Source organism: Linepithema humile, chromosome 4 (assembly GCF_040581485.1).
Source record: "Linepithema humile isolate Giens D197 chromosome 4, Lhum_UNIL_v1.0, whole genome shotgun sequence".
Taxonomy (NCBI): Eukaryota; Metazoa; Arthropoda; class Insecta; order Hymenoptera; family Formicidae; genus Linepithema; species Linepithema humile.
In genome coordinates, this window is record NC_090131.1 from 18,226,845 (window position 1) to 18,245,804 (window position 18,960).

The window sequence follows — 18,960 nt, forward strand, 5'->3', positions numbered from 1 at the left end:
TTAAGATAAAGATGCAAACTATGTTTTGTTACAAGATTTTTAGTTTTATTTCAAAAAGGAATAAGTATCTTAGTCTCTAAGATATTCGAAGAAGCTCGTATTCTATGAGTTCTTCTAGTTTTATTTGTTATGTATAATCAGAGTATAAACCTGAAGCACAAAGGCCTGAATTCTCGAGACAGATGATCGTGCAATTTTATTCTCGAGCGAAGCATTAACGGCTCAAATCGAAACGGATCTGTTTGCAGAATGCGCAAGCGAATTTCAGTAGTTCGTATTTCCTAGTTTTTTCTTCTTTATTAAGGATAGAATGGGTAATCCGATATAAGATGAGTACAACAGGAAGTAGAAACGGGTCTTAACAATCTCCGATAGCGCACTTAACTCAGACAAGGTGAAATAATTCGAATTCTTTCGACTCTTGGGAACATTGATATGCATTCCGGCTGTAGTTTTCTGCCCGTGGTGCGATATTATCAATATAAAAAATTCGAGAATAATAGAATTGTAAATTTTATGCAATTTCCTAAACTAATTATGTAGCTGACATTAATAAAACACACATATACTAAAACTTTAATGAATATAAAAATATTGATGGAAATATGGACGGATTTGGACGCACAAAATTTACGAAGAGAAAATTAATTTGTCGACAATTATTTTTATTCTAATTGAACACAAACATTGATTTTATTTTTGCATAATGTGAATTACATTGATTGACATTTATCAAATAATTGTGCGTGAATATTGCGTTTAGAAAATGTAGCCTGGAACATACAATCGCCTCTGCAACTCACTCGTTATCCCAGTTTCACGCAGAAGGGTGCATACGAAATTAATTTCTTGCGCGTATGTACGCCAACCCAGCATCGATCGATGGCCGGGGCCAGGAACAACGGCAAAGTGCGCCGAAACGACTCGTACGCTCTCGATAAATTATGAAGGACTCGCCGCGAAATGACACCGAACGATCGTACTCCGCGACTGAAATGGACGGTGGAAATATGACTTCGCTTGTCAGAGGGGATAGTGAGCACATTTTGCGTCAGTTTAAAGGGCGAGGGGATATTTTAAGTGTCGAAACAACCGATGCGATGGTACTTTGATTGCGCAAACAAATTGACGCAATAATTTGAGCGTTGGAAATTTTAACGCGATAAAGAGAAGCAAGACAGATATAATCTGATTGCGACCATTTTATTTTTCAATCTCTTTTCTTGATTCTCTTTTAATTCTCTCACAATATAAAAATATACAAAAATATATACCATTGTGTGAACTCAGTTTGTTAGAGGATAAATCGCGACAGGCTGATCCGCATTGTTACCGCGTTTCTAAAGCGGAAGGATAAACGCGAAGGATGAGCGAAAAATTAGTGTCTTGTCCCTGGAGACGTAGAAAAAATTATTATGAATATTTCAATAAATCGCATCTCTCTCCAAGAAGGATTACAGCACGATATAACAGTTTTACATCATCCATCGTAGGTTTCTGATGGTGGATCTTAATCCGTGCAGATGGATGGACGCTTGAAATATCACGTTGTAGCAGCTTGAAATAATTCAGCGAATCAGATTTGACAGGTACGTATTAAATTCTTTAACTCGCTGTTTTTATCCCGTGAATTTGATTGGATCAAAGTTGGCGTGTGAAAATATCAGGAAACAAATATAAAGAATTGCGATTACTGTTGCATTGTGATTATCCAAAGATATTTTACAGTGTTTTTAAAAAAGATGGGGATATTTATTAACAAGATCACGTTCAAAAGTATAATATTGCTGCAACAAACATGAAAAAAAAATTCTACGTCATAAAAATATGTAATTTTTATATAAAAAATGGAATTTTGCTCGATTTTACCTGTGCGCAAAAAAAGCGTGACCCATAACTCGCACGATTGAATCGACTTTAGTATCTATCGAATAACGATAAAATGTTCTGTTTATTCTTTTTTTTCACATCAAGATACATTTAATTTTTTCCATGCGTAAAAGGTGGAAAAATATAAGCCAGATTTTGTTCGCGACGCGCGTGAGGGAATTTTTATTGCGATTTAACCAACATTGCCAATATTATATACAGTTTCTCGTTGTTTCTTCAATAGCTTAAGTGATATACGCAGAGTGTTCGCAAAGGTTGTGAGGCCAAATTTATTTAGTATATATATATATATATATATATATATATATATATATATATATATATATATATATATGTAGGATGTTCTAAACCAACTGTATCACCCGTTAATAGCAGATTTCTGAGACTTCTCATGTAGTAAAAATATAAAAATCAATATACGACATGGCTGAGCGCGTGAATTTTTGATAATCTGATTGGTAAACTTTAAATACTTCGTATTTAAAAATTACTGTAGCCTCGACGTTTATAAAGATTTTTGTCTCCAAATAAGTTCAGGAATCTGCTATTAACAGATTATATGGTTGGATTTAGATCTGTACTATCTTACAACGTTTTTGTTTGAGTTTTAGAATATAAAAGAATTATGTAACGAATCAACAAATTTGCATAATATCGGAGCAAATTTTGAATCAATTGACACTTTGTTCGTTTTAAGATATTTAAACACAAAACGTTGCATTCACGGAAACAATTGCATTAAAGTAGAGAGCCGAGCATACTTTACTTGAGGTAGCTGAAATTTTGCATTACAGAAGGTTGGCGATGACAGTACTAAATAGTATGAAACAGCGCAAACAGCGGAATACATTTTGTAAGTAGTAGAATAATACTACTGTCGACAAGTTGTGAGACTTATTACGCGATGGCGTGCTTATTGTTACAATTCTGAGATAGGAAAATCTGTCAGAATTTCAAACTGTCTCTTCTGATGCGCTTGGGAGATTTTAATGTAATAACAGGAGAGTCGGAGGAGAAAAGATGAGTGACGTAATTAGAAGAACTTCCAAATTTTGCCAATTTATTGCGAAATACTTCAAGTAGACTGAAACTTTGCAATAATACTCACTGACATTTTTATTTTTGGTAAAAAGTTCGATGAAAAAAGAGATTATGATAATATCGCTGGATTTTCTGGCGTTTTTTTCAGTCATAGCAATTTTTGAATCATACAAATCCATCTTTGGGAAAATTATTTCGAGCATTATCCAGTGATTTTCTTTGTCGCATGGACAAAAACGTGAAATATCTCTCTTGATGTCCGGAGTCGATTTAGGGCACGAGTAATTCTCTTTCTCGACTCACTTTTTTCGCAAGTTTCCTCATTTGGAACAGTGACGTGCAGGATTGCACGAGTCGTTCGCGCCGGCGGCTACGAGAACGGTCGCAAGTTTCGTTACAGAGGGGTCGGAAGATGGTTTTGGGTTCGTGCGATCGTGGCTAGGTTTCCAATTTGCGAAATTGCCCGTGAGATCGTGCGTTTATGAGGCGAGATAAACGACCGGCGAGCATCCGATACGTTGGCACCGACCGTCCGCGTCCGATGGATCGGATCGGCACCTTTTCCCTTGTCTCATCGCATCTGTAAACCACCTAGTTTCTCGAGGTGGTTGCTTGTCGTAACCGAGTAGGTGACCAGCATCTGCACAAACGTGTCATATCCAACGCGAACGGCTCTGCTATCGATCTACTCTCAAACGCGCGGCAAACAGAAGTCTTTAGTAACGTCACGTTTACGTGTTCACGCGCTAATTCTGCGTTTCGTGCAAAAACGTTTGTCGCAATCCGTTAAGATATCGCGCAAATTGCAAGAAATTCAACGTTCCACCTTGCGTAAGAAAAAATCTGAATTTTCAAAGCATGTAAATGCACTTGGTTATGAAAAACAAGGAAGGTTATGAAAAACAAGGAGTCGCTAATCCCTTGGACAGTCTTTAGAAACATCATATTCATGATAAAAGTTATCGATCGGCTCTCTTGTATGCATAGCGCACCAACGAGCTCGTTTATTACTTCTGCTCTTCGAGAATATCCAGTTCAGCTTGTGGAATTGTTTAAATCGCGGAATAATATGCGAACAATTAGGAAATAAATTACTTCTCGAGCTAATTGAATACCAATAAATTAGCGATATCCAAGTATTGAGTGAGATCAGCTCGGATTTCCAATCGAGTCAATCTCGCTGTGAAATAACATTACACAAACGCATCGCGTAGAATAATATCATAAAAGCCGTTTGACGGCGTCAACAGCTGCAGACGTAATCGATTTACTGCGTGTGGAAAAAACCGCATGTTTGCTATTGATCAAGCTGAAAATGATACGTTAACGAGACATTCGTGGAAATCTCGTTGTTTCGTGGAGACGGAGTCATGAAAAATGTACAGAGCATACGAACAGAGACGAAAAGCGTCCGATAAACAATTTGGCAAATTGGTTCGTGCCGGATTTATCGAACTCGGCGCTGACATTAATAGCGCAGCCAGTTTGTAATTTGGTAATGGAACGACACGTTAACGAGTTTGTGAGCAGATTTTGAAAACTACCAAGTAGAGTTTCCGTATCGGCTGTAAATGTGAAACCACGAACAAAAGAAGAATACTTTATTCTCACGTGTGTATTTTTAATGTCGCGAGTCTGAATAATGCAATGTTAATGTACATTTTAACGTTTTAACGTTGCATGTTCGAATATAAACTTCGCAACTGAGAGCATATTTGTGAAATGTTGCTCACAGTCCGAATTAGAATACATCTTTTAATTTTTCCATTCTAATTTTATCTTCTCATGTAAATTTCTTTGTTGCGTATCGACAACGACGGTCTCGATAAATTAAAAATATTTAATTTGTTTTACGCGCATTTATGCAAAAATTGATCAAACGAGCCTCATAAACATGTGACACCAAGCCCAATTATCACTTTTGTTTAAACATCATCACCTTGCACCTTAAACGTCGTTTTCAGCGGTCTCTGGTACAAAAGTTCTAATTGAGTCTTCCTGAGCTTTCTAACTTCTAGTTTCAAGTTTTCACCCGTCCCTCGAAGGGATTGGGAATTTGAGGGAGAAAAAACCATGCAGCGAGCGCCGACGGCTCTTTGTTGTCTGCATGTCCAGCCTAGGAGGGGTGAAACGAATTTGAACCCCGAACTTTCTTGGCTTCCATTAGCCAACCATGCTGGTGCACCCTCGGTCTCGTTTTACGTCTTGCTATACCAAATGACGTAGCTAGTAGAGAGAGACAAAAACATGTGCATTTAGCATGTGCTTATTGCTCATGCAACATGGACGCTTTGCATCAATATGAATGAGCCGTTAATTACACGATGTACTAATTGAATTTTGCATCCTGTTTATATATTTTACATTTTTTATCAGTATTTAAATTTTTATTTTTTCAAGTAGAACGAAAATTGCACTTGCTGTAAGATGTTGTGGCTATAATTAAAAAGAGATTTGCCGTTAATCCGAAAAAGATTGCGATAAAAAAACAGTTTATTCTCACGTCGAGAAGAGAATTAAGAAAATAGCGCTAACTTTTCCTTTATGCGAGTTGCTCCTCACTTGCCGTAATGATAATTGGCCCGCCAATTAAAACTTTTCGCCACGGAGAAATGGTGGATAAGCTCTGGCATATTTACTTTTAGTTTCTATAAAAATATCCTCAATGACTTATGTATTCTAGCGTTCGCGAGTATTTCGAAGCGAGTAACTTCAATTTGATGCAAATTATATTATAGTCGTCATATTTACACCTTTATTATAAATGTTTCCTGCATTTTTGCAAGATTAAATTAAATTAAATTTTTTATTAAAATGCTTTGTATCTTGAAATTTATTTAGACATTTCCGCATTTTTGTAATATTTTATTAATGAAAAGTAATTTTTGTATTTTTTTTATTCGGTTAATTTTATTTGTGCAATTACGTTTCGCAAATATATGTATTAATTGCCAATGTTGCAATCTTTAATCGTTAAATCACATTAATCATATTAAAGTGCTGCTGTTTGATATCAAAAACACAATCTTTGATATCTGTGTACATCGATCGTTTGACTTCATCATTCAGAGAGATTAACTCGTGTATAATTTATTTCCTTCAGTGAATACACGGTATGTAAACGTATTTTTCCATACCTGACGCCATTTGAAAGCGTACGAATGACCTTTATATGGATTCACACGAACAAACACACTATAAAGCACAAGCATCCATCATTCACGCTGTGAGTTATAAGAAAGCCTTTTGTACGTACCTGCGAGCCCATTCTCATCATGATCAACGTATCACCCTTCGATCGTCATTAATGTCGGACTTGTCAGGCACGTCAAAGTCTTCCTTTCGTCATTCGTCAGCCACTGCGCGCTGCGTTTGGCGAACGTATCTATTTTGCGTCAGAGAGAATTCAACGAAGCGTCTCTTTTTGACGTGCCGATTTCGTTTCATATTTACGAGCTGTCGATTACGATCGCGATTAAAGAGAGAAATATAACTTTTAGGGTAATAATATTATCGAATTTAACATGATGTTGCAGCGACAACTCCAGAAAGAGAGTTCGCAATTTATAAAACACGGATCTCGCGTGAGTATGTTACATTACGTTAATGTACGCATTTCAATGAATATAAATATGATAATCGGAAAATTGATTAACATACAAAATGGACATTTCACGAGTATATTTAACTCACATACGCCCTTTGACAGCGATGTTAAGATAAAATGTGAAATGCTTTCTGAAAAATGTATCGATTAATTTCCTGGCGAATGGAAATTATTCCGAAAGATGAGACCTTACGGTGTAACCGTAAAACCTTTATGCCGACATTGCACCGTTGCAGGCTCGTGTGTACGTATAAAAATATTAGAAAAGTTAATATTGAGAAACCGTAAAGTTGAATAATATTAAATGACAGGATCCTAATATGCCACCAGCCGGCTTCGTGTAAAAAGCAGAAGTCGTAAACGTGCGAACGAGCAAGATGAACCTTCCCCTAATATGCTTCTGTAAAGTGCGACGAAGTGTAAAAAATAAGGATCGCCCATAATGACGTGTTATAAAGAACGAATATCGCGAGGTAAACGTTTGCGCGTAAAAGCATTGTTCACGCTAACATTTACAGCAACTTATCAAAATTATTTTACGCCAGAAACGTAATATTAGCAATCGCATTGGTTTATTAATTTTAACAGCAATACTTGTGTGTGTAGCGGTCATTTAATTATTGTTCAAACTTGAAGACGTTTGCTAATATGGGATTATTTATCAATAATGTATCATTAGATGATAACGATAAAGCGCAACTAATTTAGAGACAAAATTTTTTTGAACTCAATAAAAATTGTAAGGCGATTCTTCTACATATTAGGCAATTTGCGTGAAGTATTCTAATTTAGCTTATCCTTTTAGGTAATACATGTAATTAGAACGAAATACCGTTATGGTCGAACTACTTGTGTATTGCGCGAACTTGACTCGGGTGCAACCGCATCTGCGTCGTGAACTAGGCGCCGCTAAAACCCTACGGCCTCGCAAATTACTAGACGCGCCGTCTCGCAGGAACCCCGGCGGGCTTATTAAATCTAATCAGCCCAATTTTGTACGCGTCTTATCCCCTCGCGAGAAGTCGTCGGCTCTCGTTTGCCTCTATAATTCCCACCGATCTCTTCTCTGTATTAACGCGTCGTGATTACACTTACGGTGCATTAAAGTCAACTGACATGTCGCGAGGAGAACCCTTTGCTTTTCCCTTCGTCCGAGATTTCTTAAAAACGCCACTTAAATTTTCTCTGTTAATTAACAGTGAGGTTAACGAAGATTGAAGTGCTAAAGAGTGCCTAGAAAGAGTGCCTATATTTCAATTCAAAACTCGACGTACTATTTCTCATCTTTAAGGGTCACTTATTCCTTCAAATGTTAACTAAAAAATATGATATTAATTATAAACGTGAATTCTTCGACAAATTTATCTGGAATTGTATTTTAACTAAAGTGTGGAAGAGGTTTATCATTGAATGAAATACAAGTTACTCTCGAAATTGTTGCGAATTTAGAAAAAACGCGCTTGGTCATTGAACGTGTCAGTCAATGGCAACTGTAACAATTGAATCGCAACGTTCGCAATCGCGGATACAAATCAGAGCATCATGGGCGATTGAAATCCCATGTGTTGCTGTAAAACATTCGTATCCTCCGATAAAAGTCAATGAATGTAACGGTGTTTCATACGACAGATGAAGCGATCTGGAAGATTTACGGGCATTAAATATCTTGGACCTTCTCGGAACCAGTAGAAAACTTTTGCATTATCTCGCACGGAAAGTTTTACTCCGCGAGCATAAATTACAATCCATTAAGGATAGCGTGTTGCACAATATCGGTCGCCTTGAACGAAAAAAAAAAAACAACCAAAAAGTGATTTTGTTGTTCAGAACGTATCCGGATAAAAGGCTCGCCCGATCTCGCTGGCAACAGCCTCGTGAAAGCTTAGATCGATCGTTCGTTGAAGCGAGCACTCATGAGTCGCGATTTGCATCGAGTCGCGTTGCGCGACCCGCATTATTCCGCCGTATATACGTGTGACATGTTTCATTTACATGATGTGTCACGCCGGCGACACGTCGGCTGCTGCGGAATTACGCGTACAACTGTGGCGTATCATAAATCTTTTATGACTTCCAAATGCCATTCGCGGAATTCATTACTTGACGTATTCGTATCTATTCTCCCTCCCCTTTTATCCTCCCCTTTTATCCTCCCACGCGATTGCATTATTTAAGAAAATGCGTCGCCATCGATTCCTTTGATTGCGTATTATTGATTTTGTTCGCGCTGTTTTTCAGCGCCGATCAATCAACCTTCCTTTCCCCGGAAACGAGCGGAAACGTAACGAACGGCAAATGAAAACTTCGCATTACCGCGGTTCAAGTTGCGATATTATTTTCACGATTTATCGGTAAACGTCCGAATCTAATTTGCGGAAATTTAAAACTTCCGGACGTCAGTCGCATGAATTATCGAACTTCGCCTCAGCGAGCATCCAATGATTCTTCCTGACGCGTATCCGCGATAGATTCTCCCTGCGTTCCTTCGACGAAGATCTAAATTTCGCCAAAGCAGACAGTGATTTACATCGGTGGGATCGTTCGAACACATCTCGCAGCGAGCGAAATGGTCGCGCGCGCGCGCATGTCCGCCGAGAACGTATCCGAAATGTAAACGTTACATAGAGGAAATCTCGCGCCGCCGACTGTATATTATGCAGATACCTGGGCAGGAATTATTGCCTGATACCGTACGGGCAAGACTGGCATGTTGTATATTATTCCGTGCGTGGTCTGTTTGATGGTAAATGATGGCTCTGCGAGCTGCCATCGTGCGCTCCTGAGCGTTGCGCGCTGCAGCAGTTCGTGCACGTTGCATCAATGCGAGATACGTTGCACCTGATCTAGCAAAATCGCCATCAGCTGAATTCGCGACCATCAGACTTAAATTTCGGAAAAACGAAATTTTTTATTTGAATAAACAAAAGACGTGTTACTTTGTTTTAGTTTGCGAAGACTACAATTGTGTCTGACCTCCAAGTCATGTCATGGAATGACATTGGTTGCTCCAATTTTGAAGTATTAAATTCATCTCGCAAATTGATTCCCGAAGATAAGCTTTTCGCATTCTTCGTCGTCGTCGTCGTCGTTCTCGTTGTCGTCGTCGTCGTCGTCGTCGTCATCGTCGTCGTCGTTGCATCGTCGTCGTGTGTGTTAGCGGACTTTCCGTAAGCATAAATCTTTCGTGCAGCGTGCGCGTTCAGGGTCGGGTGTGTCGCGATATATCGACTCTTTGAGATATATCTTCGTCGGTTTTACGGAAATGCGAGGAAGTGAGTTTATCCCCGTCTTGTACAAAAATTTGCAAATCCTTGAATTTGTGAGGTACGATATCGATCCGCTGTCTACGACACGTACTTGCGAGTGTGCTCATCGACCCTTGCGTTTATCGACGAGACTACTACCGACAAAAATCATACGAGTTATCTAACAGCGCGTATAAAAATTTATAGCTCGCATTTGAGAAAAAGCAGGATTAAGTGGTTACGTGCTTAATGAACGATAAGTTATTGCACGTAAATGGACGAGATCCGTTCGCCGGGTTAATTAACGCCATTCCGCGTGCGCGGTGTAGCAAAAAATTCGCGGATTTTTTCTTTTCTTTTTTTTCGCTCAAACGCACCGAGAATTCCCTACGTAATCATCATTTATGTCGGCAAAAGTAGAAAAAGCTGGACGGCAGGCGGGTAAAATAATTCACCCGGCGCCGTTTACCAACCTCGATTCTCTGCTTGACACGGCCAGTTTTAGAGACTCGCTATGTTGCAGAACTATAACTCGCGGCATTGTACGGCAGTGAAAAGATGGTACATACGTGCTCGGCCGTGACTCGCACAATAGATTCTTAAAAACCTTGATTGCGGTGGTTTGTTGAGATTTACGTTCTTCTGTGCGTATATATATATATCAAGGCATAACGTTTATTGTGATATTTATCATCCCTATTTATTATCTCTACATATATGTGTCATTACTTGCTGAATTTAAATTTAAATTTATTTCCACATGATGACCTGCACTATTGTAATTCTGATTTGATTGAGGAAGGCAACTTCATCGTGAGCGCAGCTTTAAACTAACTACGCCTGTCCGCTATATCGCGAATCGTAGGTATAGTTCGCGCAAATCCCGTGGCGGGTTAAATTAGATTAAACCGTTGCAAGCAGACTCTGTTGAATTGTCCTATTCGCGTATCTATTCATACGCCTCCTGCGCGAAAGCCATATTGTCGGACGGTTCACGATTCTGCCTTTTCACTACTTTATGACTTTTTGCAATTCGACAAATAGATATTTTTTGAGATATAATATTAGATTCACCGTATTTTCCATGACTTGTAATAAATTCAGTAATCGAAAAGTAAAATGAAATCATCTTAACGTGTTCTAATTTTATAATTTAAGAAAAAAAATTGTTAATTTCTGAGCTATTTATTACTCTGAAAATATTGTGGAACGTTTCCCTTGAAGCTTTCAACACTTTCTCCGTTTAGGAGATTTAGCTCATTAAAATAAAAAACTTTTATCCTTTGTCAGTAATGTCGTTTAATAACGACGCTGAATAAATTTTTATTGTCTTCAATTATGATATCATTAATAGTTGAGAACATCACAAATAACAGAAATTTGATAACAAACTTCAAACTTTCCGCGCTGTAGGTGCTATAACGTGCCTTCTAATCGCACATCACCAGCAGATATTCGGTGATAGCGTGATTAATCGTACCAAGCTCCCAAAGTTTATCGGAACATTTAATTGGTCTACAGCACAAATTACGCAACTTGTCAGAAAGCATTGCGGATTGAGTTTCATACGGAATAAAATCAGTCTAGCTGCGTATATATGGAGGGCAAGTTTTAAGCACGTCCATCAGGATGTTGCTGTGTTTTAATTAATTCGGGAATACGTGAGAACAATTTTGTGACTAATTCAAAGAACATTTCGTTATTTAAATCCTATCATAATACAGTGTGTCCTCGAAATGTGACATTCTCTTTCACTCTTTATATTTTCGTAAAAAGATCCGTCTCGACCAACGATATAATGCAGAAAACAGCTCGGTACCGTTGATTTCGCTACGATGTCCGTACATTCGACGCGACATGACATAACGATTGAAATATAGCCGTCACAAAACCTTATGGCGGCCGCGCGCCGCCGTTCGAACGATATTTCCTGCATTCGCAGAATTTTGGACCATATATTTTTTCAAGCGCAGCTTTTATCCTGACCGCTTTCGGACGTATCGCGCGTCGTGTTATCGGCTGCTCGTGTAACGCCGCTAAACTTTAATTGACGTGGACGCGCCGAGTATTAAACCGCGCGAGTGTCAATCACAAAGGGTGCGTTGCCACGTTGCAGCGTCACTGACACGAACTAGTGGGCAATAAGCGGTTATGTAGTTGGCTGTACCCATTGCAAGAGTGTCCCCGGTCTCGTGTACATCCCCTGGTCGCATTGGTATTCACAAAGTGGCCTGTACAAGCCTTAATGCGTTTACGATCGTTTAAGTTTGATGTCTTGCGCCGTAATTTACACGGAAATCTCAGACGTATATAACACATGTGTGATTTCACTCGTGAAAATTTATAATTGTATGTTGTATAATCAACTATTAAACACGTCGATTACGTCAAAGGTGACGTATAATTTCATAAATAATGTCGTTGAATTTTGGACATTGCCAAGAAATGTGCAATCCCATAAGCTGTTGGATTTTAATCATTTTGACTGTAACGAGACAGTTTTATGGCGTAAAGCCAAACAACTTTCAAGTTGTTTCGAGAACTTCGTAGTCTGTCGAATTTGATATCGCGTGCTTGCTCACGAAATATAACGGATTGTGAGCGATTTTTACGCGGTTGACACTTACTGATAGAGATCACTAAGCGGATATCAATTTGACGTTGGCTATCTGGACGCGGATTACACAAGACAAGCCATTTGCTGTAAAACATCTACGCAGACTGTCGCTTGTCCTGCAATACACACCGTTTGGGACCTTTAACGACGTCGTTGGGTGGCAGTAAAAGGACAGATTTACGACAAGCAGGCTCGAATAACAAAATTCAGTGATTTTCTCTATCGTAAAATGGGTATTAAATTTTTTTTATAACAAATAATGCAAAAATCCAGAAAATATATGTGTAACAACACTCGTGAATTATTTATTTATCAATCAATTATTAAAAGCAATCGAAAAATTTCGCATTCAATTTTATAGCAAATGTTCAGTTTTTTTTATTTATGCATTTTAATTGTCAAGTCGTACAAAGTGTTATGAAACATACAACTCTTCTTTCATAAATCTGGTTGCATATTTAATGTAACGGAGTTAATCAGGTGAATGGTAATAATCCATCACTTACGCTGTTATGCGAGCTTGCTGTCATATATCTGCGGAACGCGCAATTAGCTATTTAACAGTAACGATATATGAACGATATTTGCGGATAGCAGTGGTCAAATCTGCACCGAGTAATACGATATTCACTGCATTACTTCAAAATGTATCAATGCGTCAACAGCCTTTGATTATGAGTTTGTACTTTGCAATTGTATATTAGCTCTGCAGCGGAATTGAATCTATATAACTTTCTCTAGGATGCAAATATTTATATACTATTACAAATAATACGTCATTTCATTTTGATTTATTGTTTCTATTCGTAGAATCTTAAATTTATTGTGTTGATTCACAAAGTTTTCAATGTGCTAATTTTTTGGGATTCAGTAATTAATGCACAATAGAATTAAAAAGTTTCTCAAGCGCAACGCAATGAAATATATTTATTTCAGTGAAATCAATTTCGGTGCAGCAACAGCTTCATCCAAACTTAAGCATAGTCATAGACGGTTAAAATCGGCGATCAATTGGCGCGCAGTGGCGTATCAATCTCTTTTGCTATTAAAGCCCGTAAAGCTTCATTACAGCTTCAGTGACCTGGATTGGTAGACAGCGCGATTGCAATTGAACATGCACCAGCGAGTGATTAACTAACGTGTCGGTTCCACGGGATGTCGTCAACTCCGGCCAACCTGACGATATTTGCAATTTATTTCCGGCCAGACTTTGATGAGGTGTTTAATTGTACGATTCGCCGTCCGCTGTAACCCGCGAATACGCGTCAAGGAGTGAACTATCAAAGTTAGAACGGTGTACCGCTGCGAGGTAGCTTAGCGAGAGACCTTTGACATGCCGGCGCGTAGCTGGCTCATTACATTCCTGTATCGGGGAGCAACCTACCGTGTCACAGGTTCCATTACTGGAACAGTTTAGATCACGCAGTCTCACTGACATTCGCAAAGCAGTCCCCGCAAGGGCTGATCCATTGACAAGCCCGTCTACGAGACCGGCTTCGTGACCGATATTGACAAGACCGCGATTTCACATAATAAACGCGCGCGACAAACATCGTCGAGAGAAATTATAATTTAAAGTTTCCAAATTATTCAATAGCAATTAATACCAAATATGTTGTCGTTTATAAGAAAAACATTTGTTATGCTCGCTGCAAAAATAGCATTTTTAATATTGTAAAATTTTATCTATTTTAACTTTGCGAAATGACATTACATTAAATTATTAATATGTCGCTTAAATTACTTTGCCGAGTTCCGATCAATGATTGTTGTGATATTTTTAGACTTCTTCGTGGAAAAATTTGTTAATTGCAAGCTCATGCGAATTGCTTGAGTTTCGACACTTGACGCCGACGAGTTTGTATGACGTTTAATATAAATGGAAAACCAGAGAAGTTTGCTCTCGATGCGCCATTGCGATGCATAATTCATAATGATGGTAAACGGCTGATGTCGACATTTCTTCTTGAATAAACTTAATCGTAAGATTTAGTCGAATGCAATTTTCAATAAATAGATGTCATATCTTAAATATTACGAAGAGTTAATTAGAACGACATTAATTTACTAATTAATCTTTAGTCATATATGATATTGTTACATTTTCTAAATAGAATCACACATGTGTTATTGCCAGCTAAAGCTAGAAGTGCCTATTTGTTATCGAAAGAAATACATTTGACGCTGTAGAATAATGCAGTTTTGGCGAACGCACAATGCAGAATTTTCGCTCATCATTTAATTCGTTACAGAAATATCTCGATAGTGATATTTTAAACGTCAAGCGCACGCAGATATATTTAAACCATTGTTTCAACCAACTATTGATTAGTAATAGCTTCCATGGGGAAAGAGGGCAGTTAACTCGTCTCTAGAGCTCTCATTTGTTCGCACGAAAAACCAATTTTGCGAATCGATTTTTTGTGCCAAACACACAATCGTTTATTCGACAATTTTTGATCGTAGCACGACAATTTGTTCGGCTGCATTATACACTTTGTAAATAATTTTTTGTTATTCTGTCTCACGTTTATGGCTGTCAACATACTCTACTTTGAAAAAAGTTTCCAACATATTTAATATTTTTGAATATTGTCGCTCAATATCATTGCATTTTTCGTAGATAATGCGCGAAATTAATTTTTTATTGCAAAAATAAGACAATGTGATAATGGAATGAATGATATAGATTCTATTCTTGCCAGACACTTCCGCGATTTTATGTTCGCAAGATTTTCGACGATATGACGATATCGTTTATTGAACGGAGTCCGGCGAAATGCGGAATGGAATGCTGACGTGGTGCTTGCAAGCTGTTTTTTCGAGGCTAGTGCATTTCGCTGTATTTCATTCAGACGTTAACGATTCCCAACGAAAACAAGATACTAGCATTGCGACAAAACAATCTTTAATTTTCTTAACTAGTAAAGCTGTTTTTTGCAGAACACGTTGGGCAATGTTTTACGTTTCAAAGAATAAAATTAATTATGTTGTTGAACATTGTTGTAATTTATACAAAATTATTCGCTAAATGAAAAAGCAATACAATCACTTTTAAGTAATCAAAGACTTATTAATTTTATTAGTTTGATGATTGAATTTAATAATCTAATGTAAATTCTATTTTGTATATCAGTAGATAAAAAAAAGTACAAAACATTTTGTGGAAAGAAGTATTTTGCATTAAATGCTGAATGGTATACATGTGAAAACGTCATTAAATTTGCATATTTTTTATCATACGCATTTTAGTTGCAGACAATTTCTCCGACGTAAAAACAAAAAAGTTATGAATTTAATCCGATCAGTAAAGTTGATTAATAACGAGACTGTTTAATGGCGACTACTTTTTTTTGTCACACAGTATATTATCTTTTAATGATCAAACGTAATTAACTACTATTACAATCACATGACAAATTAATTATATAACAAATAATAAATAATAAATTAATGTAAATGATCAGTGATATTGAATCAACACTTGCAAATCGATTCCCTTATGTACAGTCTCTCAATTATCTCGTCATTAATTGAGTAATATTTAAAGCAAAATCACGCATATGTTTTTGGCGAATCATCTTAGAAAGAGGTGACGTTGCTGCTTGCAATGTTGCACATAATTTACCATCATTACGGTGCCGGTTTAATGGCGTAAAATATGACTGCGAATTACCACGGAGAATTAAGACGAGGACGGGAAATTAAGGCAACGCCCGCGTAACCAACTGGTACTCTCGTTAATTGGTAAATACGTTACCAGAAATATACGACACAAGAGTAAATTGAATTTGTAGATTATTGTATGTAGTTCACAAATGCAGATACTTTATAGGGATTCAATAGAAAAAAGACAATTAAAAAAAGTAACGTTGGATACAGAGGTTGGATAAATATAGCAATAATTCATTGAGTAACAATCTTAGAATCATTCAACACCGAATAAAATAATTTATTGATTGTAATTTTCATGTGACATTTGAACAATTTCAATAAGAGTAAAATGTAAAATATCTTATAAGTATGCGAATACTCACCGTTAAATTCTGTTCAATCACATATCGCTTGTCGATGCTGGCGACGGCCTTGTGTGTATGCTCTCGTAGATTAATTAATCACGTACTCGTTATGTATATACATTTCCACTGAATTCCGCTAATATTTTATCAATTAGTATCTGTCCGGCACGATCCATTATGCGCTTTTAATGATCCTTTTGCTTCTCTCGAAGTTGTTCACCACGAGCTCGTATAATGCTTTCAATCGTGAATAGCACGTTCTCACTCAGTTCCAGCCTTGCTTAATTATATTGGGATTAATCGCATTACGGTTCGCATTGGTTTTAAAATACTTGTTTTAATTTCCTCATTAGCCTTAATAAAATTTTTTACCATAATTTAATATTTATTTTTCATTACGGGGTTTATTTCGTAAAATTGATTTACGTTCTGTGTTATGTTTTTGCATATTTTATTCGTAAAATTTTCCTTTTATGTACCAAAGATTATTTAAGCGCGTTCATTAATTAAACTTTATTTTTTAGCGGCGCGTTTGTTTTCAGGTAACAATTGAATATTATTTTGCAAATTAATGTGAATTGGACTAAGGTGGGCGGACATATTTAATTGTCTCTCCTCGTTTGTTCCAATATTACGAAGATCGGAATGCTGATAGTTGAAGGCGAACAAGCGACGAACTTTCACCCATGCTAAGTTCTCACGTTTATAATTGCCGTAAGAGCTTCCGATCATTATTATTATCCCCACGGAATCGAGTTCTAAACGCAATTTGGCCGGCAACTCCCATTGAAACTCCAACTATAAGACACGGTGCGAGGAGAAGACCATTGAGTCGACAAAATTTCGGCGCGTATCAAAGAAAAACTAGATGCGTCATTTCACTAGAACATTTTATTGACTAACACGTGTGTGACATTTTTATAATTACTATAATATTGGAATTTGTATAAAACAGTCTTGTTTTCTTACTTTTAATTAATATTAAAATTACGTAAAATCGTGAAAAATTGCAACTAAGAGGCACTCTGTGGAAAGAAACAAAAGTTCACAAACGAAAATGCAACATTTCAAATTTAATCAATAACTATTGCCAAACTTTTTAATCATTATTATCGAACATCGCAAATCGAGTTTCTAACGCAATTTAAGTGGGAAGTTGCACGAGAACTTGGCGAACGGAAAACGAAGGAGAATAGGGTTGGTGAAAGACTCACAGGCACGAGAGAGGAAGGACGGAGTGAGGAAGAGATGCGTCATATCTTAAATTTACTTCGAGCACCTCGCCGCTGTTTTCCGATAATGGCGAACGCGCAACCGGACGCCGCCACGCCGGCGTTCCTTTAGCGCGGTTCGCGACCGGGCAGAGTGTCGGAAATTATGTTTGCATAATTTTCAATCTCGCGGTAGAGCCCTCCGGCGTGTCGGCGACGATCCGCCAAGTCAGACGTACCAGAGTATCGCAGTGATCCGCGCGATTATCGCGAATAATTGATAACCGGCCACTTTTTCATCGATCAATAACAAGCGGCAATCGATGCAACAGAGTCCATTTGCACAAGTGACGCGTATTTAATCCGACTAATTGTCACTCACGTCTAACACATTTCCTCGTCACGGGAACGACAACCGATTCGCGCGATTATTTGCCCGTCCTCACGACTACTCCGTATTATACCTTCCGGAGCTTTGCATGAATGGGCTTTGATTTCGTCGGAACTTGTCGCGCACAGAGGGGCAGGCAGTCCCGATCGCCCGCGACGGCGACACAACGAGCAGAAGTCGACGTGCCCTCGCTGCTCGCACTGCGCGCCCTCGATCCCACCACCCCTTAAGCACGGACCGGGGGAGCGAAGGGCATCGCGCCGCGAATTGCACTGACACTCGCAGATTCTCCGTTTCCCGCAGAAGCTTCCAAACGGCCCCTCTCCCTACCCGAGTGCGAGCTCTTACCCTCCGCCAACCCCCGCGCGGGCCGTGGCTTTTAGCGCAAGCGCTTGTGCTTTTCCGCGGACTGCGTCCTATCCTAATTCACAGCGTCGTAAGTACGGTCTTGTCCAACTCGCGCGGGACGTCAAAAATTTCTCCCTTTGTCGCGTCGTCTAGTTCTTCAATGAATCAAGAACGACGGAAATCCCTTATTTTTTTCATGTATAACGATTGCTTCTCTAGACGATCGAATTGAAATTATCTTCTGGAAGTGGTACAAAGATAACGCGACTTCTGATGAATGTAAGATCTCCGCATTACCTGTCTAAATAAGAAATAACTGATTCTTTTTGTGATAATTTTTTTTATATTTTACACACAGTTTTACATTCGCTACAAAAAATTGATTATATCGAAAACAGATTTAAGATAATATTTAATTAATATATTTTTTAACGCAAATGGAGAAGTTCTAATCTGCAATTTGTATTTTCATACGTTAAATCAATAATGATTTAATGATTTCTCAACAAAGATTGTTTAATTTATTTTACCAAAAAAAAATAGAATATGCATATTTATTTTGTATTTCGTTTAATCTAGCATTTAACATGC

General features: G+C 37.9%; 1 protein-coding gene and 1 long non-coding RNA gene across 4 annotated transcripts in view; one reads left to right on the top strand and one right to left on the bottom strand.

The window, feature by feature from the left end:
* The window catches only part of LOC105670882 (uncharacterized), a 206,103-nt gene extending 187,778 nt beyond the window's left edge, over positions 1-18,325 (bottom strand). For 2 of the 3 annotated variants that reach the window (XM_012364625.2, XM_012364626.2), the window contains exon 1: positions 17,870-18,325. The gene's annotated coding sequence lies outside the window, so the exon portion shown is untranslated. Of the gene's footprint in view, positions 1-16,437 lie in introns of all 3 variants that reach the window. The other variant, XM_067353803.1, reaches the window with a different exon arrangement.
* Positions 1-18,960, top strand: part of LOC136999490 (uncharacterized) — a 59,402-nt gene that overhangs the window by 32,197 nt on the left and 8,245 nt on the right. Inside the window, exon 3 of the long non-coding RNA XR_010889897.1 lies at positions 1,494-1,589. This is a non-coding gene — a long non-coding RNA (uncharacterized lncRNA). The remainder of the gene's footprint in view (positions 1-1,493; positions 1,590-18,960) is intronic.